Source organism: Rousettus aegyptiacus, unplaced genomic scaffold, assembly GCF_014176215.1.
Source record: "Rousettus aegyptiacus isolate mRouAeg1 unplaced genomic scaffold, mRouAeg1.p scaffold_m13_p_13, whole genome shotgun sequence".
Lineage (NCBI taxonomy): Eukaryota > Metazoa > Chordata > Mammalia > Chiroptera > Pteropodidae > Rousettus > Rousettus aegyptiacus.
The window spans coordinates 37,301,733-37,329,464 of record NW_023416288.1 but is presented as its reverse complement, the minus strand read 5'-3'; the positions used below and the strand labels follow the sequence as shown (position 1 = coordinate 37,329,464).

The window sequence follows — 27,732 nt, the reverse complement described above, 5'->3', positions numbered from 1 at the left end:
AGTGGCATTTACTGCTCATTAGCCTAGATACCTCTGAGAGATTCTGCCTAAACTACTATAAATCTCTTATTCAAGCAGCATGGAGATGGTCATGTATATTCATGAGGCAGAAATGGATGGTGTGTTTTTTTGAAAAGAGAGATAAGCAAAGGCCAAAGAGTTGAAAATGTAGCCCCATGTCAACTAGAGCAGAGCTAATGAGTATTACACACACACACACACACACACACACACACACACACCTTTCTGAGCCCTTGGCAGACATCAGTAATCAATCATTGTAGATGATCACTGCTGAGACTGTGATCTCTGGATCCTTTTCAGGGAGCCACTACCTGCCCTTCAGCCTTGACTCTCCTAAAGAGACTTTGCCATCCCTGGCCTAGTTTCCCCAATTACTAGGGGCCAGTATATTAAGTATTTTTAGCTGTATTCCCTGCCCTTCCTCCTTCCACCTAGCCTCAGCCTCCAGCTTCCCTTTCTCAAAGCCCCCTCCACACCCTTCACTCTGTGGGACCCTCCGTGGTCACGACCTGCCCAAGAGGCGCTGGCACAGGTAGGGATGACAGTGTTATTTAACAAACTGGTTCGGCTCAGGTGCTGGCCAATGAAAATGGCCTCCTGCCCATAAACGCCCATGAAGACAGCCTCGCACATGCTGTGCGTTACCCTGGAGAAACATGGCGGGGAGCCAGGGTGTCGGCATTTGGGGGCAGCAGTTGAAAGATATGACTTGTATACTCAGTAAAAACATAGCTATCTGGAAATCCCAACGGACTTTTGAATCAGGGTGACCATTCGGCCCAGACCTGTGGCCTTTAGGCCGATGGGCCCACAGATTCCGTGACCTTAAGAGGGGCTTGTGTGAGGGGTCTTCAGCAGTCCATGGTTATTGCTCCGCCCCCACCTCAACCTTCTGTCATTCTCCACAGCCAAGGAGCTTCTCTTTGGCCCATTTAAAAAAAATAAATGGAAACATACCCAGAAGAAGAGTTGATATTTGGAGACTTATGTGGTTTTTTCTCAGCATTAGGGTCAAAAAGTGCTTGTCCTTCTTTCTACATGTTGGAATGAAAAATAATGAAGGAAAAGCCATCATTTAGTGAGTGAATGATTACACCCCCCTCGAATGAAATGTACCTTAGAACTATTTCCCAATGTGTGTTCCTTGGATCTCTTGCCTGAACTTAATGCCCTGATGTGATTGTTAAAACACTGATTTCAGGATTTCAACCCAGACCCACTGAGTGGGAGCTGTCAGGCAGGAGTCTCCATCTTTAGCTAAGGTTTGCAAACCTGGGGCCTGGGGACTTTCGGTCATTCTGCCCAGAGAGTTGGCCTTCCCTTGAACTGATGTCTTAACAATGAAGTCTTCAAAGCTCGGAATAGTAGTCTTTCTTCATAGTAGAATTTAATCACAGATAAAACAAAGAATCGGAGGAAATGAAACACTGGCCCGTGTATTACCAAATACAAGGCCAGTTTCTGGCTATGGCCTTGAGGGCAAGTGAATTGTTCGTTTCTGTGTCACAAAATCCAGTCAACATCGATTGCTCTTATGGACAGAGGGAGAATCAAGGAGAGAGGATACCAAAAAGAAGAGATAATCCAGAATATTGTACATTTAGCTCTGCAATGCACTCAGGGACATAGTGTGACTTGGGCACTTGGTCTCACCTGGTCCGTGGCCTCGGGACCCCTTCAGATTCCCTCACACGCCCTGGTGTCATAGATTAACAAGTCCCGGTCAAGCCAGGATTGTCTCTGTTGGCAGTGAGTCCCTGTGCCCCTAAAGTCTTTTCATGGTTTCTTTTAAGGTCTCAGGATTAAAATGCCAGTCCCCAAATAGCCTTCTGCTGACATCAAACCGTATCCCAGATTAAAATGTGTGTCTTGTGATTTTATTTTGGGAATAAGCTAGTAAGGTTAAAAGACTGTGGACTCTGGACTCAGACAAATCGAGTTCAAATTCAGACTTTGCTGGTTAACAGCTCAGGAACTTGATTAAGTGACTTGTCTTCTCTGAGCTTCAATTTTCCCTTATTTTAAACATTTCCAGCTTCCTAGAGTTACATAATGCGATAATGAAAGCACCAGAACGCATTTCCCAGCATGCAGTAGAATGCCCGGTGAACGTTAGTGTCCTTTCGCTTAAGAAACTGGGTAAATTTCCAAAGCTTGGCATTATCTCTCGTAGCCAGAGTAAGTTAATCATTGACTGACAAGACCAGGTCACAGAAGACCGAGGGGACAATAACAGGTTGTCCTTCAGCTCAGTGTTTCTGAGCTGACTTTGAAAACTGAGGAGCAAGTCCATCTTATGTACATTACAAACACCAGTTTAATGCCAAAGAACAGGCTGTAATCTCGGCGGAGGGAAGAGCTGGCAGCGGCACACGCATTCACACGCATTCACACGCATTCACACGATCGTGCACAGACGCACACTCCACGTTTCCCCTTGTCTCTCTCGCTGGCGATAGACCTGACCTGATTAGACTCGGTCCTTTCGGGAGCCACCATGTCTGTCTTCTCAGGCCACAGAACTCCATGAGTCGGTGCCTCACTCCAGAAACCTTCCGTGGGACCCAGCCACAGAGATGCCACGGATCCCTGGCAAGCCCGCGTCGCCGAGCCATCCTGAGGTCAGACCTCTCCAGGGACTTGGCCTAGCCAAAGCCACTGATTCTAAAAGGCTTTTGCCCAATTCTCTGGGACAGGGAAGAAACAGAGACAAGTGTTCTCTCCATTTCACATGTGAAAAAAAAAACAGCTCTGATGGAAAGGGGTCGAATTGGATTCTGGTCCTTGTTTTGCCAAAGGTCCACTGTAAGGTGGGAGCAAGTCTCGACTTCTCCACCGCGGCCTAATGTCCTGACCATCGTGCTTCACGGTCTAAGGGCTGCGGTCACCAACACGTTTGCCCAAATGCAAAGCATGCTTTGGATTGATGTAAAGAACCGTTTCACAGGGAGTCAAAGCCTTACTGTTGACAAAGCGTTGTAGGCCAAGCGGGTACATTTAGGAGTCATGATGTTTTCTGCTCCTGGCGTCTGTCCTTCAAGAGCCAGGTGAGCACTGCCGATAGAGAGGAGAGACACGTTTTACCTGTTCGAAACGCCTCTGCTCCATCGGCACGCGCCATGGCCTGACATTCTCACCGTGCGTCTCTTCTCTGAGCTGACACGGCGCTTTCGTCCATGTGTTCGTCCACGCACTTACGCAGCGGTTATTAACTGGGTACCCGTGTGGGCCAGGCACTGGGCGCACAGTGGCACGGTGCTGCCATGGAGTTTATCATCTGCCGGGGGGAAGGACATTGAACAATTACTTGTGCTTGATGGTAGCATCTAACAAGCATAAGAGCAAAGTAAGGGCTCCGCTGGGGGAAAGGGGCTTTGAAGCCGAGACTGAGGGCAGGAAGGAGTCGATAGAGGGCTGAGTGGAGGAGGGATTCTCCTGGGCAGTGGCAGCAGCACTGGCCGTAGGCCAAGGCCTGGGGCAGTTGAGAGCACAGTGAGTTCTTTCTGGGACTTTTGCCCTTGAGGCTGAAGCAGAGCATATGAGAGAGAAAGTTGTAGGAAACAAATTGGAGACTTTACCAGCCTTTAGTGTCTCCAAAAAGTAACTCTACAACCAAAGAATGTTGCCTTCACTGTAACAAATACAGCCACTGGATAACTTGGCGTGAATGACAAAGGCCAGTCAGATGTGATGAAGGCACAAGAAGGTGTAGTCTGGAAGTGGACTCTCGGTTAGGAGCTTCCTCCCACCTCATGGGCCAAGGCATTGGGGAGGGATGGTTTCAGTGAGGATTGGGGACTGGTGGGGGTGTCAGACCTCAGCCAATGCACAGCTGCGTCATTGCTGGGACTGTGGGCCTTATGAAGGCAGATCGATCAACCACACCCCTCCATGGGGCCCGGCTCTGAGCTGAGTTACAGCCATGGCATCTTGGAGCTGAAGGGACCAGGGCGATACTCTAGTTCAAGTTGCTCATTTTACAGGTTACAATGCCACGGCCCAGCTCAGCGGAAATAAAAGTCCATGGCTGATGGCGAAATCCAAGGCCAGGTTCCTGACCCTCGAGCACCATGTACATCTACCGGCCTCACGGTTGTTCATGAGGCTCTTCCCTGTAATTAGAATCAGCTCTCAAGGAAACTGTCATAAATACTCAGATTGTAGGTGCCCAAAACTGCTTGTTGAAATAAATAACTTCTCTGCATCATATTTTTCTTAGATTCTTTTCAAGTTTACTTACATTGAAAACTAAACCAGACAACTATCGTCCCCTACTCACATGAACTTGTGATTTATCAACATTCTTCAAAAACACTGCTCTTTTTCCAGTTAAAAACAATATTTTGGGTGGAGAACGTGTAAGGAAATGAAATACATAAAATACATCTTTATACCCATCCACGAAATTGAGCAGAGTCTGAAATAGATTTCTTTTCAAATTAATGCGCTAAATGTATTGAGCTCTATAGTATGTTCATTTAAGGAGTGGGAGAAAAGTTGCAGACAGGTGAAGGGGCAAATAACAGACTATTTCACCTTATAGATTATGCTTAAGAAAAATCTTAAATCAGGATTTTTAATGTCAACAGAGGAGATGATAGATAACAATAGGATGGTATGCATGAGTGCAATTTTGGCTCGGAATGTGTCTCTTTTTTTGAAGTATAAAGAACACCAGAAGGAGAAGTCATAAAAAGCATTTCCCAGAGAATATGGTAATGTACAGTATGCATGTGTGTGAGAGAGAGTTCCTGACACATGAGCACAGTACTATTTCCATGGCAACAGGGGGAAAAGTGTGTCTTGCCATGAAGCAATCTTCTTAGATTCAGATACACTTATAAAGATCCATGTACTGAAAGCTATGAGGGAGGTATTTTGAAACCAAAAGAAAAATTATTCTACTATCCTTTGAGATGACCCCGCCCCGAGGTTAGGCTATCTTCCCTGTCTTCCCCAGCCATTTTCATGTACTGGACCTGTCTGCTGCCTCCACGATGAGTTCTGGGTGCATTTTTAACCTATGGGACTCTGTTTCCACAAATCCAACCCAGTGGCAACCTCAGTCACTGCTGCCATCCCGTAGAGTCTCTCAAACCTGGCTGTAGGATCGGGCAGATCTTACTATCATTACTCCTGAAAACAGACAAACTCGTAGGCTCTTTCCTTAACTAAGTTTTATCACGATTGGGGTGTGTTCACGTGTGTGCATGCGCATGTGTGTGTTTGTGTGTGTGTGAAGATAGGGAAAGGAATACAAAGAATCATCAGGGAGTTAAAAAAATGTGAGAAATGTGACTATATGTTTAAAGTCCTTATAGCAGTGGTCCTTTAGAGACAGTTAAAAATAAAGAAGCGTTAGTTTGCAGCCCTCCACGTTAATTTTTGGACATGAGGTTCAGAAACTTTTCCCTTTCTTTTGATCTCACCTTGAACATTACAAAGTTCAATGTAAGATTTAATGATGCATTCGCCTTAAGCGAACAAGTTGGTGTCTGAGCCTCCGCCCAGCCAGAGATAATCCCCAAGCTTTTCCTTAAACACATATAATGTAATTTCTAACAGTGTTTACTTATTTCATTTTCTTGTCTCTTAGTGGTTAGAACTTCCAGAAACAATGATCCTGATTTATAAAAATGCCTTGAGTGTTTGAACATATTTTGAAGAGAATAAACTTAGACAGTTATCCATAGTAGTTTTCTCAGGGGAAACCTCCACTGTGCTTTCTTAACCCACAGTCTGACATTGGCTGCATCCTTTGCCACCTGGCAAGCAGGAGTGTATAGACCTTCCAGGCTAACTCTTGATGCTCAGAACCGAATCTAGCACCAGAATCCACTTTTAAGAGCGAGCTCCCTTGAGAATAACGTTCCCTGATTATAAGACCATTAAGCACTTAGGCGAGCAGAAAGCAAGGTCCTTATTCAACTGCGAAGATTAAAGATGGTGCGCACCTCAATAAAAAGCAACGTCAGGCTGTACTACAAAACTGTAACCCGGGTACACAAACATGAAGAAAACAAGCAGAGTCCTGGCCCACAGGAGTCGGTCAGTAACTATTACTGATGCTCACGCCCCGCCCACACTCACCCGTGATAAAAGATCAAGAGATGGCTCATCCAGTCCATCTTAACCGCTAAACGCTTTCTTTGCTATATTCAGAGAGGATAAAAACACCAAGCCGAGGATGATTGCCTCTCACTAGATACAACCCACCTGCCTCTCGTGAGCCAGAGATGTCAATCAAATCCATCTGGCCACTTTTGTTTTCCTGATTAGTATCCTATAAATGAAATCTATAAGAAGAGAAAAAATACTCAACCTCCCTTGAATTCTGATCATCACAAGGAATCCCTAGTCATAGGGGTCGGGAACAGCTAAATAGTATAAACATTCTTTTGCTTCCTTGTCTCCTTTTCATTTCCCAATGGATTAAAATAGTTCGAGTTCAGCTTGGAAAACAAAGCAGCAAGGGTTCCTAAAACACTGTTACTCTCTCTGTGGACTGCGCTCAGCGCAGTCATGAGACAGTCTAACTGATGTGGCTTCAATGACAGTCTAACTGATGTGGCTTCGCTAGCGAGGTTTGCTTATTTGCATGAATGCATTGAATGTAATGCTATAAGGAATAAAAACAACGACTTCATTATGTTTTCTAGTTTTACGATTGCCGTGCTTTCTGTTGGGTCGTTGTAAGAACATTTCATTCCCAGCTGGCACTATTTTTCAGTTTTTAAAATCACCATTCACGAGTTCCTATGTCATGTCCCTCTTTTACGAAAACAGCTTTCTTTCTTACCAGGTTTCAGTGGGTCTAATTGGGTAAACCTGCAGTGTGGCTCTTCATTCAACAGACATGCGGAATCTGACCTCGCCATCACAGGTGAGACGAGTGAGCATTATCTCTTATCTGGTTCACCGAAGTGGCCTTCTGACTGGCCTCCCTGCCTCCACCCTTGGCCCCTTAGGGTCCATTCTCCAAACAGCAGCCAGGGCGGTCCTTAAAACACACACGTCAGAACAGCTCTTCCTCCGCTCGGCGCCTGGCAGGGCTCTCCATCTGACTCAGAGTCAAAGTCAAAGTCGGTACAATGGCCTGTAAGGCCTGCCACCACCTGGCTCCCACATGGGACTCCAGGGCAGTCACTGTTCTGGCCACACTGTCTTCTTGCTGTTCTGCGCACACACCGCTCATCGCCTGTCCGCTCTGCCTGGAGCGCTCTGCCTACGTGAGGGCATGGCTACTTCCTCGTTCCCGTCAATGTTGTACTTGAATGTCACCTTCTCAAAGGAGATCTCCTCAGACCACCTTATTTATAAATGTATCCTGCCCCCCCCCCCACTCCAGCACTCCTGGTCTCTTTTTTGACTGTGTCCTAAGTTTTCTTTTTTTCTGTAGAGCTTATCACTTTCTAATACACCACGTTATTTCTTTAAACATAATATCTTGTGTACTGTCTGTCTGCCCCAGTAGAACGTAAGCTCCAGGGAGCTTTGTTCACTGATGTTCTCCAAGCATAAAATGGTGCCTGGAGCGTAGGGGGCACCCAGGAAATATTTGCTGAATTAACGAACGTGTCCCCTGAGTCTAGAGCTATTCTTGACACACAGTAGGCTCTTAATGCTTGTTGAATGTCTCTCCCTGGAGGAACAGGACTAAGCGTCAAAACTGGGGACCCAGGCGGCATAGCATGGGGACTCAGAAGACAGCAGGCTCTGCCTCGGCTGGCTTAGAGCCTCAGCTCTGCCGCGTCCTAGTGGTATGACCCGGGCAATTCACTTAACCTGTCTGAGCCTCTGTTTTCTCATCTACAAATCGAGGGTGATGCTAGGACCTCCCTTTTAAGGCAGTCATGAGAATGAAATACAAGAATTCAGAAAATAAGTCTGGTAAATGCTCAGCACATTCGAGCTATTATTTTTTATGAGGTCTCACTCTTTCACCCATCTCTCCCCAAGGAAATCACTTCCACGTCTTTTCTTACCCTTCAGGGTTATCGGGAGGCAAAAATACGCAACCCCGTAAGTGCAAATTGTATGCCACGCCACAGATGCTAGGGATTATGCTGGCGATTCTTCTGAGTGTCCTCGGAAGACATAGATGGACACACAAGAGGGGGCCAGTGAACACCATCGACCGTGAAGTCTGTTGGCAAGTGGGGAAGGGTCTTGATTCTGAAAAAAAAAAAAAAAAATTGCACTGGCTCTAATTAACAGCTAGGATCCCTCTGCGGCAGAGCCGGCCACGTGACAGCAGAGGTGGGAGAGGACTGTGGCTGTATTTCAAGGCCCTCCTCCTGCTCTCTTTGTACCCCGGCTGCCAGAACTTTTGCTGTAAGATCCGCAGTCTGCTCTGCTGGGTGGTTTCTGCACATGGGCTGTTACTATTGTTCAAAGCATTAAAATGTCTGCAAGTGGATTATTTACAGAGCTTCTCTCTTCCCAGAGCTGCTCATATGTGGCAACTCAGTATCTATTTGCCCCAAGGCACACTTTCTCTCACCCTTCCCTCTAAGATCCTTTAGATCCTTTGTTTGCTGACAGCATCTGGCTATACTGGCTACATAGTTAACTGACCACAACCCTCTCTAATCCCTATAAGAAACAGCCCTCACCTACCCATTTGGGATGAAACAGGATTTCTGTTCCCAGCTAGCAACCTTTCTCTGAGGTGATGTCAAACCGAGACAGAAAAATAAATGCGCCGTTGCTTCTTTTAAATGGTGTTGGCTGACAAGTCAAGGTATGAGTGCCTCTGAGTACTCCTCGAAGGAAAAATAGCTCCTAATTGGACAAACAAGAGAAAAGAGCCAGCTGCCACTTTCATGATTATTTAAATACCCATCTACGGTCGAAACCCCCTCTTCGTTTCATTACCGTTGAAATGTGATTGGCACATTTTCTAACGGGCTCCCCCCACCTATGCAAATTGGGGAGAAGAAAGGAATTCATCAGGCACCCATTGGTTTCTAAATGTATTGTTTGCATGTAGACATCAGCAGCCTGAAGATATCCCAGCCAGCCAGGAACGTCAAACTGACAACACTTTTTCTATTATTCTCTCCGAAATATAATTTTTTAACGCATCCATAAAGGCCAGCCAGATTGTGTTTTATCGGTGTTTTAGTAAGAGACAGGAGGCCTGGTGGTTCTATACTGTGAGCACTGGATATTAACGAAAACCATTTCTGGGAGAGCTCAGTTTATAAAAGATTGAAGAATTCATCAAGTTGAAAAAAATTTTGTTCTTACCCTCTCTACTGACAGTTGCTGTTTGTGCCGGGGACTGAGTATTAGATAAGGATTTGTACATCACTTTACAGTTTTCAAAACATTTCTGCCTCCGGTATGTCACATGACACTCCCAAGGACCCTGGGAGCGGGGGCGGGGCGAAACTTATCCTCATTCTACAGATGAGAAAACTGGATCTAAGAAAGGTGGGGACTCGCACATTGTCACGGTTCATGCCCAATCCCCAGTACTGGCCTTACGGTGCTTATTTATACCTTGTCTTCTTGGCAGAGTTCTTCTTATCCTTTGAAGCCCAATACAATAAAACGCCTCCCTTTCTCTGTAGCTTCTCCTGTTCCCCTCCGCCCATCCCCCCCCCCCACCGAAACTGTTCATCGATCTAACCAGGAGCAGTGAGCAAGCATTATGTGTGTCACAGGCAGACATGCTACCCTGTCAACGTAATTGTGGGTCCTGTGGCAAGGAGCTTGCTGTTTGTCTAGTGACATATAATGTCTAACTCCTAAGACCAAGAAGTAGCACCCCTCTATATTGAACAAATTCGTTGAGAAATAAATCAGAGTATCCGGCTGATGGTGTGTGCGTGTAAGACCTATCATCTTACACGTGAAGTGGAGGAACGTGGCTCAGAGGGAGGGCCACATGGCTCTGTGCACTGAAACCCTGAACCAGCCAACCTTCCACCATGTGCAGGCAGAGGCGGCCTGGGTGGGTCTCCCAGAGGCCCCAGGATGGGCTGGAGCCTGCCTGTGGAGCCAGCACAGAGCGCCCCTCTCTGCCAGAGAAGGTTTCTGAGGGGCAAGACAGGGGAGCAGCTAAACGGAGCACCCGGCACCCAGTTATTCTCCCAGAGTTACTCCTCATATCACAGCAGGAGGGAGCAAAGAGTGTCCTTAGGGCAAAGTCTCTCCTCGAGGGACTCCACCCAGGTCACCGGAGAACAGGGCCACAGCCCCAACCCGACTCCCAGCCCAGAACTCTTTCTACCCTGTGCTGGCTCAATGGTAGCTACACAGTGAAACAACCTATGCCCCTCTGACCCAAAAAAAAAAGGTGGGGAGAGGGCTGATAGCACCAATAATTAACTGATGCTTGTGCGGGCCTGCTGGGCGCCAAGCTCCCTGGCGTTCACACACACAGACCTCTCACAAGCCCTTCGCTCCCACTGGTACGACTGTTCCCTCATTCTGTGCATCAGGAAACGCACAGAATGAAAGGCTCGGGCACTGGTCGTGACACTGGTCAGATCCGTGCTCTTAACCCCCCACAGAATGCGTTCAGCAGTTTAACCGAAACGATGCAACCCAAAGACTAAGCACCTGCTGATAGAAATATCCAGGGATGTTTTCCTGGTCACCAGTCTTTGTTATAAGCTCTCTGTCAGGGGTCCCCGGTCCCTGGGCCGCACACCGGTACTCGAGCGAGCCAAGCTTCACCTGTATCTGCAGCCGCTCCCCGGCGCCAGCATCACCGCCTCAGCTCCGCCTCAGGTCGCCGGGCATTAGATTCTCATGGGAGCACACCGGTCCCTGGTGCCAAACAGGTTGGGGACTTCTGCATGTGGTACAACGCTACTCAAAGCTGGTCGGAAAACTGGTACCGGCAGGGACAAGAAAAGAATTGAGAGTAAACGTGTAGAAACCTTCTGTGGAGACCTGATAGGGCTGCTACATCCAAGTGGTGGGCACTTGTCTCGTCGATCAGGCTTGTTTCGTCGAGTAGGGTGAGACCTCTTGGATGGGCACGAACTCCCGCGATGAGTCACAAGTGGCCTGAGCTGTGTACTAGTAGCAGAGTGTAAATTTAAAAAAATGGGTTCTTTATCATAGTTTGTGAACTACCAGCACTGTAGTTCCACTTCAGTTAGCTTGGGGGAGGGGGGGGGGGGGCGGGTGATGGAAAAGGAGCCAGGATGACCTCGGACAATTCCCTTTGGAAGGCTGCGAAGTTGAGGGGTGGGCTAGATTCTCTCCGGGGTCCCTTCCATGTAGGGCCATATCGAGCCACTATAGAGCAATTTTTTTTTTTTTTTAGATTTAAAAAATTGCGTATTTACGAAAGAGCATCCTTATACTGAGACATTTCTCTTCTACCGTTCTTTGCATCCATACCCCAAAACAAAACAAAACGAGTGGCTTCGAGTCCTCCTAAAATCCCCTATTCAACGTCCGACTCTTCTAAGTCAGCCCTCGTTCTCATTCTTGGCGTCCTTCCCTTCCAACCTCCCCGGGACATGGTTCTTTATCCCGTCGGGGCTGTTGTAGCTCTTGCAGCATTTCTTAAAGAGATGCTCTATTACGGTCCTCAGAATTTTTTTTTTTTTCCAAGTTGCTGCTGGTTTCAGCGGAAAGGCTCTGGCAGTGACAATGTATTTCGACTACTACCCTGCCAGTGGCAATTAACCGACAGGCACATTCTGATTTCAGGTAGGTGAAAAGGCGGATAAAAATACGCAATTTGGAATTGGAGTTTGGTGGTTTGCTCACCTTCTTCTGCCTTCTCCCATCATTGCTAATAACAACACTAGGACCGCAAAGCTTCCTCTGCTCAGAGCGAATCATTTTAACATCCTCCTCTGTACAACGAAATTGTTTTCGGCAACGATCACGTAGTAATCAGAAATCAGCACAATCTCCTTGACTTGTTAATTTTAAAAACAAATAATTTTAAAAGCGCGATTCCGTTTTGAAAGTTCACAACCGGTAAAATATATCATGTATGAACTAAAATTCGCATCTGCCAAACAAAACTATCTCACCTCACCGACTTCCTGTCAGCTATTTTAACTTAGAGGACAACAGAATTTCCAGAAGTCACACATAATGGAAGTAACTCAAGTTTCATTCCTCTGTCTTCACAGGCCCTGAGCTCTCCTCGCAGATTCCGATTCTCTTGTTTACACGTAGGAGCCTGAGGGCAGCAGCGTTTGGGGACAGACTGAGAGAAGCTCCCGCATTCTTAGGACCTGAGTCTGCAAGTGTCAGAGGCTGACTAAGTAGCTGGGAATGCTCCCGTAGAGTACACTATTTCTTAAAGGGTGAGTAATAAAAGAGAGATGCTCACTTGAAGCTCACGTATCTATTATTAAAACTCAGTTGTGTCACTCCTGTAGAATTCAGCAAACGAGATGAGAGGAGGAGGCTATTTTATCACTCACGTTTTTTAGAAATGTTGGCACATGGTGATCATAAAAAGCAGATACATTTTTTATTTTACCTGGGCTTAAAAAAACTATTTTTAAAATACTCTCTGCAATGTTCCTTCTTATAGCTTCAACCCAGGGCAGACCACCCCACCCGAACACCTTACTCTGGGTATGCAGCTGCTTCCAGTGATAATAGTTTGTATATTCTAGGAGACCGAAGAGGACTTGGTTTTAAAGAGTTTCAACAGCAAGGCACTTGCTCTTTGGTTCAATAGGTTTTAGTTCTTGGCCAAGAGAAGGGGCAATAGCCATCAATTTAATAATAGCCAACACTTTCTGCATGTGTGTTTTATGTGCACTATCTCTTTTTATTTTCCAAATGCACCTCTATGCGATATGTTCTATTATTATCTCCAGCTTACAAAGAGGGAGATTGAAGCTTATGAAAGCTGAGTCATTTCTCCAAGCTCGCACAGCTAGTAAATGAATGGTAAAGGATGGGTCTGAGCCCAATGACCTGTCTTCGAGGCCTATGCTTTTGACCTTCAAGCTGTAATGCCTCCTACTATGTGTCCACCTACCATGTGCCCATCAAACAGAAGACAGCACACCACAATAAAATAATGCTTGTAGCATCCTTGCAAGGGAGATATTTAGGACCCCTTTTTCCTTAGCAGGAGAATGACATTCAGTAACATTAATTGCTTTTACATTACGGAGTGAGTAAATGATGGAGTCGGTATTCAAACTTGCACGTGTGTGTGTGTGTGTGTGTGTGTGTGTTACTTCATACTTCCTGAGGCACCCAATGCTATGTGATACATTGGACCAGAAATATACAGGTGCGCACACAAGATGAGAAAACCCCTATGCATAAGAAGGAAGATGCTGTCAATCACTTGGAGTTCTAGGTACTTGATTTCCCAGCCTGCCTTGGAGCTAGGGTGGCACAGACCGGGCCAATGAGATGTAAAGGGGAAGTCTACTGGTGGACGTGGATGGGTTCTGACAAAGTGTTCGCTCTCCTGATTAAAAAAAAAAAAATCTTGGCTGTCAAGGACCTTTCCCCATGCTTCCTTGCTCGAAGACGAATGGCAATGCTGGATTTGCAGCAGCAATCTCGTGACCACGAGGCACAAGCTAAAAGAGGCTCGGAGATGGCTGCCCTAATATCGCAGAGCTGCTGAACCACCTCCCTCTGCACTTCTTGTCGGAGAAAAAATTATATTTATTTAAGCAACTCTTCATCGGGTATTCTGTAATTTGCAAACAAACACAACCTTAAATGATACAGAAAGAAGACAAAATTTGAATAGCCTCACTTTTCTTACCTGAGAGTTAAGCCTTTAACGTCTGTTTATTTGAATGGATTTTTTTTTTTCACTGCCTCCATAAAAAAAGAGTACCTTGAATATAACTTAAGATATCTTGGTGTTGTGAACATGACCCTCCAAGTATCTGCTATACTCACAGCCCCTTCTGAGAACAAACAGTGGTGGTTCTTTAAAAATAGGTCCATGTTTTGTGCCGGGTGGCCATGGTTCTCCGGCCAAAGCTGAGGTGACTTTGACACATGGAACTTCACCCACGACACCCACTATAGGTCAGTGAGTAGCCTACGAGGTGGTTTGGCGTGAGAGCCCTGCCCAGCAAAGGTACTGTGGAGATGCTCACTGGCTCACCTGTGGGACAGAGGCTGAGTGACAGGAGGAGAAGGCGGAGCCATAAGGCAAGACCAGCCAGTGCTGTGAATCCACATAAGTCAGGAATAAGCAGAAACGGAGAGGTAGAGAGCGGGAAAGTGGGAAAGTTATAGGGTAACTCTAGGAGAATTATAAACCATGGCACAGCCTTGAAGGCAGGAAGCCACCAAAGGCAGCCAGCCACGTTGATCGATGGAAACTGACCCATCACAGGAAAAAAGCGAAGGGCGAAGGAACATTGCACTCCGCGCCCTTGCCGTAGACCCTGCCCGCTGCATTCAGACATAACTTTAAATATCAGCAGCCCCCAAACCACACCAAATCATGAGATCCCAGTACAGGCAATCGTTCTGAGGCTGTTTGAACTTCTGCTAGGAGTTTGGGACCCTTTCTGCACCCCAAAAGACCTAAATCGGGTTCCCTTAGCAGGCAGTTACTGACGTAAACTAATTTTCACGACATGTCATGCACTTGAGTTTCCAACTGGCTGTGGATTTGGGAGCAGAGATCAACAGCTGCCTGTCGGGCCCATATAACCCTGAATGCTAGCGTCTGATCCTTACTGTAACAAGACCACTCAGTTCATTTAGGGACATTTGGCTTTTCTCTGCTTCCAGGCCTTCTGGAAATCCTGGGTGAGTCCACACAGCACGCAGCAGAGTCAGAGGTTGTTTGCCATGCGGGTTTTGTGCATATAGAGCCAAGCCGGAGTCCCGGCTTTGCCTCCATCGGTCCCTCTGACCCGGGAACGTTAACTAGTCTTCTAAGTCTCGGTCTCCTTATCAGGAAAATGGAGATAACAACGCCGAGTTTAGAGTGTTGCTGGGATGAAAAATTATGTGTGAAGGCTGTGTTAGTTACCTATTGCTACGTGACAAATTTCCCCAAAACACAGTGGCTTAAAGCGACAGTAAGCACTTGTCTCACAATTTCTGAGGATCGGGAATTTAGAAGTGGCTTCGCTGGGTGGTTGTGGGTTGGGCTTCCTCATGGGTTCAGTCAGATGTCAGCGGGAGCCGCAGGCTAGACTGGGGCCACAGGGCTCCCTTCTGAGGTTGGTCCCTCCATGGCTGATAAGTTGGTGCTGGCTCGTGGCAGGAGGCCACAGCTCCTCTCCACGTGGGCTTCCCCACAGGACTGCTATAGTGTCCTCGGAGCAAGGTGCCTGGCTTTCCTCAGAGCAAGCACTTCAAGAGACCAAGGCAGAAGTCACCATGCCTTTTACGACTTAGCTTCAGAAGCTGCCCATCACCACTTGTGCTGCTACCGACCATAGAGGTCAATTCAGTATGGGAGGGGACTGTGCAAGGGCACGAAGATCAGGAAGCAGGGGTCATCGAGGGCTGTCCTGGACGCTGACATCAACAGGTTCGTTAGCACAGCACCTAACTAAACAGCGGCTGTTAACAGGGTTATGATTGTTATTATCTGCTTCTTATCACGTCCACAAAAAAAAAAAAAAGAACAGTATCTTCTCCTTTGCTCTCAAGTGGCCAATCCTTGCTTTTCTACTCTCAGATCTAGTGGCCTGCCAGTCTCATGGTGATGTCAGAAAAGGCAGCACCCCGTGGCTTCACAAGAGTGACTCAGATACCTTAAAGATGTTCTCTGACGCTGTGGCCTCTTCCATCTCTTTCCTCATTTATATAATTGGAATCCACCCAGGCACTTCTTGATCCGTCTGGCGAGTTGAAGGTCACAGTCAGCCAGGATCTGCAGGACAAAAGCAACCTCCTCAGCAGGAAAGGTGCTGACTTGCCATTTGTGGCCCAGCTCTGCTAGGCAGAGAGCAGTGACCCAGGTCACCGCTAGGACAGTATCAGAGACCATGCCGGACAAGGGAATGTGTCATTAAAGGGCAGCTAAAGCAGGGTGTCCGGCAGTTACCAGCAGGAGGCCGGGCGCCTGGTTAACCGTAAGGCAGCTTCACCGTGCCTCACAGCCAGTGTGCGACACCCTGCATCACCATCACGGCAGATGCTGCACAGCGGCTGAGGCTCAGGCTGGCTAGTGACAGGATGGCTGGGGACACATCGGTATTAGAAAGTACCAGGTGTTTCCCAGTGGCAGTTCTTCCCTCTGCCACAGAGAGAAAACCACCCGTCATTAGCTGGGAACAAGGCACGCCAAAGTAAAACTATGTATCCTGTTCCCTTAACAAAGTTCTGGCCAATGGGACATAAGTGGAGGTTATAGGGACAGCTTCTGGAGAGCGGGTGTGCCTTTCTTCTCCTCTGACTCATCCCTGCTTGCTGGAATGCCAGTCAGAGGACTGGAACCCCAGGAGCCGTTTGAGGCCATAAAGTGACCTCGGCAGTAGACGCCACTTGTAGCAGAGCAGAGAGATAGAAGGAACCTGGGTCCCCGACACCACAGGGCTCCTCCCAAGCCTGGACTGTCTGCCTCCAGATTTCTTGAACATTAGAGAAAAATAAACTCTTCAAAAAAAAAAAAAAAAAAAAAAAGCCATTCTCACTTTGATTTCTTTCTTTTACTTTGTGACAAAGCTCACCCCAGCTCGCACGGTCACCTCCTGCAGTGGCCGTCATTATACACCTGGCGTAGGGTCTGCCGCGGGGGGGGGGGGGGGTGGGGGGGGGTGGGGCGGGGGGGGGGGGGGGTGGGGACGCCTCCACCTGCTGCGAGAAAGCCTGCGGGAACGATCCCGGCGAGAAGCAAATCCATGATTTACAGTTTCACACAGCATTTCACGAGCTCCCCTGCTACGGACACGTCACCGCGGTGGGTTCAAAGACGAGCGGGTCTCGGTCGTCGGAGTTACGCGGAGGACATCGAGCAACGGCGTCCTGCGTTCGGGGTGCGTTTCTCCTCCCCCTTGGGCCCCCTGCTGCCACCGCCCTCTTCGGTCATGTGTGCTTCCGTTTATCCACTCAACAGATGTTCGGGAAGACCTTCCGCACGCTGGGCCTTGCACGAGCGCTGGAATCACGGTGACCGCGGACGCGGATGTGGCATGTGTCCTTGCGAAGCCGACAGTACGTCTGCTTTGCACTATGACGTTAGCGGCGCAGTATGAGTCTGCTTTGGGTTCCTAGGCCTTGAAAAAATAAAATTAACACGATTTCTTATCTCGAAAGTGACATGGTCCATAACCAAAGAGAAGAAAGTAATCGCATATAGTTCTAGGAAAAAAATATTCATATTTCGCTACTTTTCAAAAGCCTTAGAATAAGTATACTTGTGCTTTTTTGTTTGTTTGTTCACATCAGGATTATTTTATTTTGAGACCGGCTTTTTTCATTTAATATCAGACTGTGACCATTTTGCCGTGACAGTAAATGCAGCCCCGCGACCTTTTTAGAGGGGACCCTGTGCTCCTTAAGTGGAGCCGATAGAATTCCTGCGGTCTCCTGTTGCAGGCAGATCCTCATTTCCACCGTTATAAAGGACGACTACAAAGAATATTCACGTAGCTAAGTATTTGGTGTACACGTGACGATTATTTCTTTGGAATACATTCTAAAAAGTAGAATTGCTAAGTCAAAATATATGCGCAATGCTAAGAGGTTTGGTACAAATCTAAACTAACTTGAAGTGGCTAGATAAATTCAGTCTCCCTCCAGTAGGCCAAGAGTTTCAATGAGTGTTTGTATTTTAATATAAAAGACTTTGAGAAGACTCCCATAATTTGATGAATCACTTCCACCGTCACATGAATCTTTTTTTTTTTTTTTTTTTTTTCAGATTGCTCCTCTCCCCAGAGGAAAGAGCAGGGCTCCCAGAGAAGGCAGAAATCCGGCCAAGGGCACAGAAAGATGGGCCAGGCCCGGTAACGAGAGCCGTGGCCAAAGTCCCACTCCAAGATTAGACTTCCCTGACTCCTGCAGAATGTTCCTGCAGCCGATGAAGGAGCACGCAGTGCTCCCCCGAAAGGCAGAACGCTCCGACTTAAGCTCCGGAGCCTGCCACAGACGTTCGCGCTGCAGAAGGTGATGTCATGACGCCTCCTCCAGCTTCGTCTTTTCTCCCTTTTCCTTCTTGACCTCATTCTCTGCCATCTGATCATTATCTTCCTGAATGAAAAGAGCTTGACTGGATTTTCTATCCATAAAGTGATATAAACCCTTTGAAGTCATTTTAAAGAAACACATAAAAGGAGAAAGGAAAACATAAAAAATCACCCCTAAATTATCCATTGATATGATCGCTGTTGAGATATAAGTGAACATCCTTCTCGGCGTTTCTCTGCATATGCAACGACTCCCGTTTATCACATAGCCTTACAACGAATTCATGAGACAGGCGACATCATCGCTTATTTATAATTATGGAAACTAAAAGGTTAGAGATGTCAAGTTACTTGCCCAAGTTTATAAAACTAGTAAGTGGGAAGCTGGGATTTGAGCTTGACCCTCTTGCTCCAAAGCCTGCAAATCTTAACTATTGCATTAATCATTCTCCAACTCTCCTGCCTTCCTCTTTCTGCATATATATTTGCATACATGGAGTCCTGTTGCTTCCTTTGTTTATTTGTTTCAGTCAAAAGGTGCTGTGGGCATTCCCACAAAAATGTTTAGACAGTGGGCTCTAAAGTTTAAATCTTGACTGCTTACTAAATCTGCGACCTTGCGCCTGCTTAACCTCAGCAAATTTTCCTTATCTGTAAAATGAGGATTGTAATACCTCACTTAAGAAGTGGTTATGAACATTAAATCAGGCAGTGCATGTAAAGTACCTGTCACATGGTCAACACTGATTAAATATCAACTCTTATTATTTTCCAGGCAAGAAATGTAGATCTATGTGATTATTTGAGCGGCAGGCCATTATTGTGGGGATGTAGTATGATCAATTTTAACAGACATTAAATAATGTCTCGTTTTGACAGACATTACATTGTTTTCAATTCAATTTGTCACTAATGTACATCCCAACACTTTCATCTTTGCATACTTGTGGAATTGCTTTCTTAAGATAAATTCCTAGAAGAGGATACATGCCACAGATATGCCCTGCAGAAGGGCTGTGCCAGCTTACTCCAAGAGGGGGGTTCTTAGTGCAGGACGTGGGGGCGAGGAAGTCTCCCTTCCAGTTGCTGCTTCTTCCTTTCCTGGTAGCGGTGAGAGGCGAGTTTGCTTCCCAAAGACACCTACCACCCAGATGACTCTGTTAAAACTCTCCCCTCCATCTGTTAAAAACAAAATTCAACTAAATCGATTTTAAAGATCATGATGACTTTAGTCAGTGATTCATGAAATCGGGCAGTATCCTATCCAGCAAATAGGAAGGAGCTCTAAGGAGCTATACAAAATGGAAAAGTTTTGTAGGCAAAAGAAGGCAGGACAAGGAAGTTCCTGCAAAAGGTGGATTTTTTTCAGGCAAGGTCACCTTCCTATCAAGCCGGTTACCTGCCTAGAGCTGACCAGGCAATTGCATGTTGATCAGTGCCTCCCTTTTGGGCCTGTTATCTCTTTTTAACACTTCCTTTCTCAGATCAAAACAAAGAGAACTGTTTGGCATCATAGTCAGAAACCTCACACTGTATAAAGGAATAAAATCAAAGGTGTCTTAACTCAGCTGAAAACGAAACAAAATGAAAATTGCTGAAACTCAGTTCTGTTGAGTCCTCATACCTCAAAGCCTCTGTGTGTGTGTGTATGTGTGTGTGTGTGTGTGTGTGTGTGTGTGCATGCGTGTGTGTGTCTTTAACCTATACAGTATGTTCACACATAGGCACACACAGATTTGATTATTTATATAGGGAAGGGTATATGTCTAAGGAATTTACACACGTATACGCAAATATTTGTGTGCGTGTATGTGTATATACACACACATATATATAAATATATGTATATATACCTGGTCAGCTCTAGGCAGGTAATCGGCTTGATAGGTAGGTGACCTTGCCTGAAAATACATATAAAAAATACGTATTTATATATATATAAATACATATATAAATAAAACATATGTGACTAAAAGTTTAAAACGGAAAAATAGAATCCCTTGTTCTTAAGTCCCAAACAGACATTTCCTACTGCAGTCTTAAATATACCTTCGTTTTTCCATGTTTATAAATACCACAGAATACTAAATATTTATTTTCTGGATTTTCATAGACATTTTTGATCTATACCTGGCATTTTTGAAACAAGTCTGCACCACGAAACAAGAAGACCCGAGGGCTGCAGTCCAGGTGGTGGAGTCAGCGGGGCCTTTGCCATTGACCTGAGGGTGAATGTCTGCGGCCAGTTTCCATGCTGGGTCTCCCCGCCTCGCTCCACTCCCCTGGGGAACTCCCTGAACACGGAAACTCAGCTATTCCCCTCCTTGACTTCAGATCTGTAGGAGAGAGATGAAAAGAGGTTTCAATTAGTTTTTTAAATTCAGTTTCACTCTCGATGTCTTCAGGCAAGGAGCCATGCAGGACTCCAGCTGGGATGATGAAGTTGTAATCAGATCATCTGGTCTCCTCGCCTCCAGCGAGGCCGGCCACTTTAAGACAATAAGTTCCCTGGAGTTTTCTAGTTTGCAGTCAAGCCTCTGGGACACTGCCTCATAGTTAAGTAGACCATGCAATTAGGCAGAGGAGAGCTCTCTCTGTTTTGTTTTGTTTTATTTTGTTTCATTTTGTTTTGTTTTGTTTTGCTTTGCTTTGCTTTGCTTTGCTTTGCTTTGTTTTGTTTTGTTTTATTTTCAGTGTAGTTGTATCAGGTCAAGCCATCCCGCCCTCCAGATAAACGTTGACAAGATTAGGTGGGAAGTCCATGTTACTTCCATTTTAAACACATCAAAAAATCTCAGAAATGCAATTTAGACTGCAGTGGAATCTCCATCATCCCTCATCTTCACCAGATTCGGGGTTTTCAAACATCAGTTGGAAAGAGCCCTGTAGCAGGAAACCCATGTGAGCGAGTCCCGGGTCCGATGCCCACGGACCAGCTGTTAGGGCGGCTGGCTTCTGTCTCCTTCCAATGACGATAGTAATGCACGCATTTCCCATCTAACTCGTGGACTTGCCACATTAAGAACCAACTGAAGTAACCTAAAAGTATTTTGAAGATATACGACGTAAGGTATTTATTAATGCTGGCCTGGTTTATTTGAGTTGCTTGAGAAGACAGAGAAGGGACAGGAAGGACTGATTTTAGTCAACTAGCTGCTTCCTTTGTCCTCCTGAGCAGACACAAGGCTTTTTTCTCCAGGAAAGCCAGCGGCCCTGAAGTCCTGGATGGCTCTTGTTCCAGCTTCTAAATATCTCAAGGAGGGAAGAAGATCTGATCCCACTCAGGTAATTTATCCCCCAGTTCAGAAGTCGTCATTATCTGGGAGTTCTTTCAATCTCTACCCAGAGTCCCTTGCACAGCCAAGTAAATTAATTGCCTCTTATTTTGACGTCGCAGGAGATGAAGAATACCCCCTTCACCCTGGCTTGACCTTGAAGGCTGCTTAGGTTCTTCCTCTGCTGCTCTGTTTCCTTCTTTCTCTCTCCAGTGGAGGAAAGGCAAGAATTCATTTTATATGCAGTTAAGAGAAATGTCGACCATTTATCTATCTTACGCGCAGTCCAAAAGATAATCCTGCAAGAAGGAAGCCTTGGAATGAGGCCGAGGATGGGCTTGTAGATAAGGGGAATATTTCCGTGTGGCTAACAGAGCAACATCTCGGCAGCTCCTGGGGTTGAGCAGGGAGTTCCCCTCTAATGCCCATGGAAGAATACCGAGGGAGGGTGGATCGAAGAGAAACAGTTTTCACAGCAACAGTTACAGAGTCCTAGGACTGAGGCTCTGAAAGTCGCAGAGCTTGTCACCGGCCCAGCCAGGGTAGGGGCCCAGCAATGCTCTGTTTTCCAGAGTCTTCTTTTTTACACGATTGTAGACTTTATCACATCGTACACTTAGGATACACTAAATCGATTTTTAAAAAGTAGCGTAGCACTGTGCTATGCTGTTACGATGGCTGCGTTGTCAGTAGATGATAGGAATTTTTCAGCTCCCTTATGATCTTATGGGGCCGTGTCATACCTGTGGTTTGTCCTTGATGAAGTGTCGTTATGCAGCACGTGACTGTAGGCCCCGTTCTTCCTTTTCACACCTACAGAATGAACTCTTCACCAAAGTGCAGCAGTGTTTCCGTGGCGTTAGAGTATCGAAATTAGTTCTAGCGCTGCGATTTCTACAGTGAGGCTTTCATTTTTGTTGCTTTCCAGTAAAAGGGGCTGCTTTCCACAAGGCAGATCATTGTGATTTTTGAGTATAAAGTGGTCCGCTGGGAGGCAGGACAGGGAAATTGCCACTCTCAAGGTCCAAGCTGGCTTGCACCAAGGCAGAAAAGGGACTTCCAAAGGCCAGAGTCCCCCTCTCCATTAACCCCTGCAGGGGCAGTGCTTTCCCTGCGGTTGCTGGACATGAGGGGGAGCCTCCAAGCCCGGAGTGACCGGCAAAGGCTTGGAATGCAGTCCACTTCAGCTACGCTGGCCCTGCAGCACGTGGCCCTTGGCATCAGATCCCGGCACTAAGCCCACCCCTCATATTAGTGGGGCCCAGAGCCAGCTACAGCCCCAGCACTCAGCCCTGGCTCCATCTTGACTAAAAGGGATTGTTACACAGATGTACCATCCATACCCCCAAAAGGGCTGCCTTCAGCCTCCACTCAGACCGACTGGAGAACTCTCTGTAGGTACAGCTCACCCTTGGGAGGATAAATTCAGGACAGAGATCCACACAGGCCTTGGAAACCAGCTTCTGACTACTGGGGCATGAGAGTCTGAGATTCTGGGTAACCGGAGCTTGTTCTAGAATAGGGGTGGGGGCAGGGGCCCCAGGAGGCCATTCTCTTGGCCCAAGATCTCTTTGCTCCATGGAGGAGGCACAAAGGCAGAGAGGATCCGGAGCAGGGCTTCCTAAAGCTCTCTACACTTGCTGGCTATAAGCAGGTTGCTTAACTACCTCTGCCTCAAATCCCCTACGTGTTAAATGAGAATAATAGTAACACTTCATGGGCAGTTGTGAGCACTGAAGAGGATAATCCATGTAAAGCGCTTGGAACGGCGATGGCACTTAAGCACTCAGTAAATGACAGCCATGATCGCTTTTATTTCGTACTTACAGACTCTGAGTTCCAAGCAAGAAACCGGCCACCCGGCATCCGCCTTCACATCCAGTTCCATTTAACACTCCCACCACTGGGCAAGTGCCACAGAGTAGTGAAGAGTGTTCTAGACCCGCGCTGTGCAATAGAAATACCACGCAAGTCAATAAGTAATTGTAAACCTCCTAATAGCTACATTAAAAACAGTAATAAGAAACAAAAGAAATGTTTGACCCCATATATCTAAGATACTTTTTTCAACATGTAATCAATGTAGAAGTTATTGCTGAGATAGTTTACATTCTTTTCCTTTGTACTAAAACTTTGAATTCAGTGTTTATTTTATATTTGCAGCAAATCTCAACTTGGACTAGCCATGTTGCACGTGCCCAAAAGCCACTCATGGCTGGGGGCTGCCATACTGGACCTTTCACTTCTAGATCCTCGCTACTCCAAGGGTGGCCTGCTAACCAGCTGTATTTGGACCATCTGGGGGCTCGTTAGAAATGCAGAATCTCAAGCCCCAGTCGGACCTACTGAATCGGACCCTGCGTTTCAGTGAGATCCCCGGGTGACCTGTGCACACATGAAAGTTCGAACAGGACTTCTGGCGGGAAGCAAACCGGGAGCTTATAGAAAGCGGAAGGGAGCTCCCTCCTCTCCCCTTTCCTCCTTCATGCCTCTTTCCCTGTGGCTTTCCGAAGTGGGCAGCCTCGGCTCCGCTCGAGACCCCTCTAGAGATCTTTAAAAATGAGATACCCAGACTCTGCTCCAGAGAGCTCGGTTTAATTGGTCCAGGGAAGGACCCGGGTGATGGATATTGTTAAAGGAGCTTCACAGGTGCCACCGCCTTGCCGTTTGGGCAGAGTCCCAGGTTAGATGACACCCGGCACTCAGCCTCAATCGGTCCTGCGACATGACAAGGTAAGCGCCCTCGACTTGTCTCCTCGGGGGTTTTGGAGCAAGTGAGACCGAGCCGTGCAGGAAGTATGAGCAGTCCGATCTCTGTCAAATTGCACGACTTGTCCCAGCTATCTCACGAACTCCCCGGAATTGTGACAATAGCATCCCTTTGAGAAACTCAGGCATTTCTTGACTGCTGCTGTCCATTCCTGGCTACAGTTTGCCACCTCAGCTAATTCCCCTGAGGTGACTGAAATATGGGAGGAATATAGGATTCATGCATTTATTAAATAATGAGTCGTTCTAATAAAAGGGCCTGCGTTCGGCACATTGATATTGTTGGTCTTTTCTGGGAAACAGTGATTTACTAATAAACAAAGAGATATTTATTGAAGTCCTACTGTGTGTTTGACCCAATGGGGCTGCAATGATGTTTCAACATGGCAGACTCTACCTTCAAGGATCTCACTACCTCACGGGGACCCAAAAGGGTCTGGAATTCACGAGAGTCAAGTCCTGCCTGTCCTTCAGTTTCTGAATCTGTGAAAAATGAAATAAAATCTCAAGTCTTCACTCGCAGTGCTTAGGGCGTCTGAGGGATTTCAAGCACCATCACGTCTTTACATTATAGACTCGAACCTTTTAACCCTGAAAAAAGTAATGTCGATGTATTAATCTAGCTCCCTCAGGTCACCCAGATTCTTCTTGCAAAGAGAGCTTTCTGGGTAAAAGCATAAATGTGATTTTATATCATTGAGGGTCCAACTTTGTGACTTTTCCTCTGACTGTTTTTGAAAAACCGTATACAGTCCACTCTCCCAGTGAGCTGGGTCAGCTGGGTCAGCTGGGTCTGCCAAACCAATAGCGGATCGAACATACTCAGAAAGAAAAAAGTTACGTTGATACCGACATATACTGTGTGGTTAGGCCTAGGATGGCTGTGTCTGTACCGAACATGTACAGACATTTTTTTCTTGTCATTTTCCCTAAATAACACAGTGTAACAACAATTTACATCGCATTTACATTGTACTGGATATTATAAGTAATCTAAAGATGATTTAAAGGATGGGGAGATATGCATAGGTTCTATGCAAATACTGTAGTCGTTTTTATAAGGAACTTCTTAGGCATCCTAGGATTTTGGTCCTGGGATACTGGGGATCCTGGAACAATCCCCTGGCAGATGGGGGTAACTGTATTTAGCATAAAATGAAACAGATAGAAAATGTTTTATTATGCAAATCATGAACAGCTAGCTGAAAAGGAAGACTTCGTGGTACTCCACCTCCTTCCAGAATGTGCTGGGGGCGGGACGGTCTGTACATGAGCCCCTGCTTCCATTTTCTTGCCTGATAGGGATCAGGGAAAGAGAAGAGGGGGGAACAGGGCAGAGGATCCCCCGCTGCCACCTAGCAGATCGCCACAGGCTCCCTGGCCTCTCTCGCTCAAACTGCACCCTAGCACCGCAACTGTCAAATGGCGAGTGTCGCTTGCAAAACCTACCCCTGCAAAAAGTTTTGCGCAAATGTAAAGCAGAGAGTCAAAAAGACAGGGAGAGAGGCAGAGGGTAAGCAGGGAAATATGAAACCAAAGGCCTTCTGCTGAAAAAAAAAGAAACAAAACTCCAACTCAAGAACAAAGGTGATCGATAGCACATTGGCCATTGTGCTGCACCGGGCTGGGTCTTAGCCTGGCCACCTCGAGGAACAGTTTAGCCCACATCAGGCTGCTAGCTTACAGGCCGAAGAACTTCCCCAACAGAACAGGTAGCGGGGGCCGGATGCAGGTGTGGTGCCCTTGCTCCCCTGGCACACTCAATCTCTACTCCACCCCTCTGTCGCCCTGTGTACGAGCAGGTGACAGGGGCTTGGGAGGCACCACTCTGGCTCTGGCTCAAGTTCCTTCATCATGGCCCTGCTTCCCAAGCCTCATTCAAGGGATGCAGACAGCAATTTGGCCCACGAGACTGTAAATGTCAGCCCGCCATCGTCTGTCTTCCGCGCTCATCAACCTGAGAGGCTGAGCTGACCTGAAGCAGACAGAGTGCACCATCCTGGCAGGTAAGATGGGCACTTGGAGCCACTAAGGTGTGATTGAAAGGCCTACCTCCCATCTCTCCCCATTTCTGGGCACTGGCCTGCTGAACTCATCTCCCTGGAAAATTGCCTTTGTGTTTGTGTGACACCTCGGAAAAAATAATAGCACGTTTCCCCCAGCAGCTTCTTCGTGAACAGATAATATGTCAGGAAGCAGGGAGAGAGACGGAGGGGCAGGAGGGAACCTTTGCAGCTGACACCGGCAGTCGCTGTCTTGCCATCTTCGGATGCCGCCGAAGTAAATGAAGGCTTGTCCGCTTCTGCTAAATGGTGGGTGAGCAGCAGCTGGGGCAGGCAGTCCGGGAGCTGCGAGCTGGCGGTGGTTCAGACCCACGGAGCTCGCTAAACCGCTGTGCTTATTTATGAGAAGGTGGCGGAGAAGGGACGCTGGAAGAGGATGACTGAGAAGGAAGTAGTTTGTGAAATGGGGCCTGTCTAGGTTTGGAAGCCCGTGTGAGAGCTCCAGGTGGGAGAGGGAGCAAGCCTGTGATCAGGGCTGCCTGTTGTTAGAAGCGCTGTGTTAGTCCATGGTGGCACTGACTGCCGGCATCTGGAGCCCCGTGCAAGGGGCCCTGCGTCAGGAGGGACACACACGCCCAGAAGCAAAGTGCTTTAGACAGGTGCAGGGTTTGCACTGCCGGAGCCCGAGCCGGAAGGGCCCGACATGCAGACAGCTGAAGGCGTGTAGAATAAAAGGGGCAGGAGATGCGTTATACAGAAACTGCAGCAACGTAGCAGACGACTTAGACGGTGGAAGGGGGCGATCCATGGTGTTCTACCTCTTTCATGAAGGTATTTTCATCTTGCATAGGCTTTTCTAGCCTTGCCCACGCATACGCATTTTTACAAAATTTTCAGTGCACCCAGAATTTCATACAGTTTTTTTTTTAAATTTGTACTTCTGTCATAAAAATTTCCCAGTGTTACTGCATATGCTTATCACCGATAATTGCTATAAAAGATTCCACCTAATGAATAATTTACTAAAATATTTCTCTATTATGTAAGTAGACTGATTTCTTTTCAAAAACAGCTTTATCGAGGTATAATTGATACATAATAAATTGCAGAAATTTAAGTTTGATGAGTTTGACGCATGTATCACCTGTGAAGTTATCACCACAATTCAGATAAAATCAAATCCATTGCCACCACCCCCTTCTCTCCCCCCACCAATTTCTTCCTGCCCTTTGTAATCTCTCCCGCCCCCTGGGTCATTTCCCTGTGGTAGACTATAATTTCGGTGGTCCTCAATGCCTCCCTGTGTTCGCGGGCATATCTAGTCCCCTCCCTGTGAATGTGGATGCCCCCATGACCTGTTTTAAACAATGCAAAGCAGTGAAGGCGACACCATGATCGTGTCAGGCCTAAGTCTTAGAAAGTCCTAGGAACTTATGCTTTTGCACATTTGAAATGTTTCTTCTTGGAATCTAGCTGTCATGCCAAGAGGAAACTCAAGCAACTACGTAGAGACGACCTCTGGTCCACCGGTAACCAGCCTTCCCAGGGGCCCAGTGCCAGAGTCCACACCTCGTGAATCATTAGCCCGGC

General features: G+C 46.9%; 1 long non-coding RNA gene across 2 annotated transcripts in view; it reads left to right on the top strand.

Annotated features, from left to right (window-relative positions):
• Positions 1-24,585, top strand: part of LOC107499545 — a 42,017-nt gene extending 17,432 nt beyond the window's left edge. Inside the window, exons 2-5 of one of the 2 annotated variants that reach the window (XR_004953949.1) lie at positions 12,138-12,314; positions 17,831-18,075; positions 20,209-21,380; positions 23,200-24,585. This is a non-coding gene — a long non-coding RNA (uncharacterized LOC107499545). Of the gene's footprint in view, positions 1-12,137; positions 12,315-16,990; positions 17,122-17,830; positions 18,076-20,208 lie in introns of those variants that run through there. The other variant, XR_004953948.1, reaches the window with a different exon arrangement.
• Positions 24,586-27,732: the final 3,147 nt, after the last annotated feature.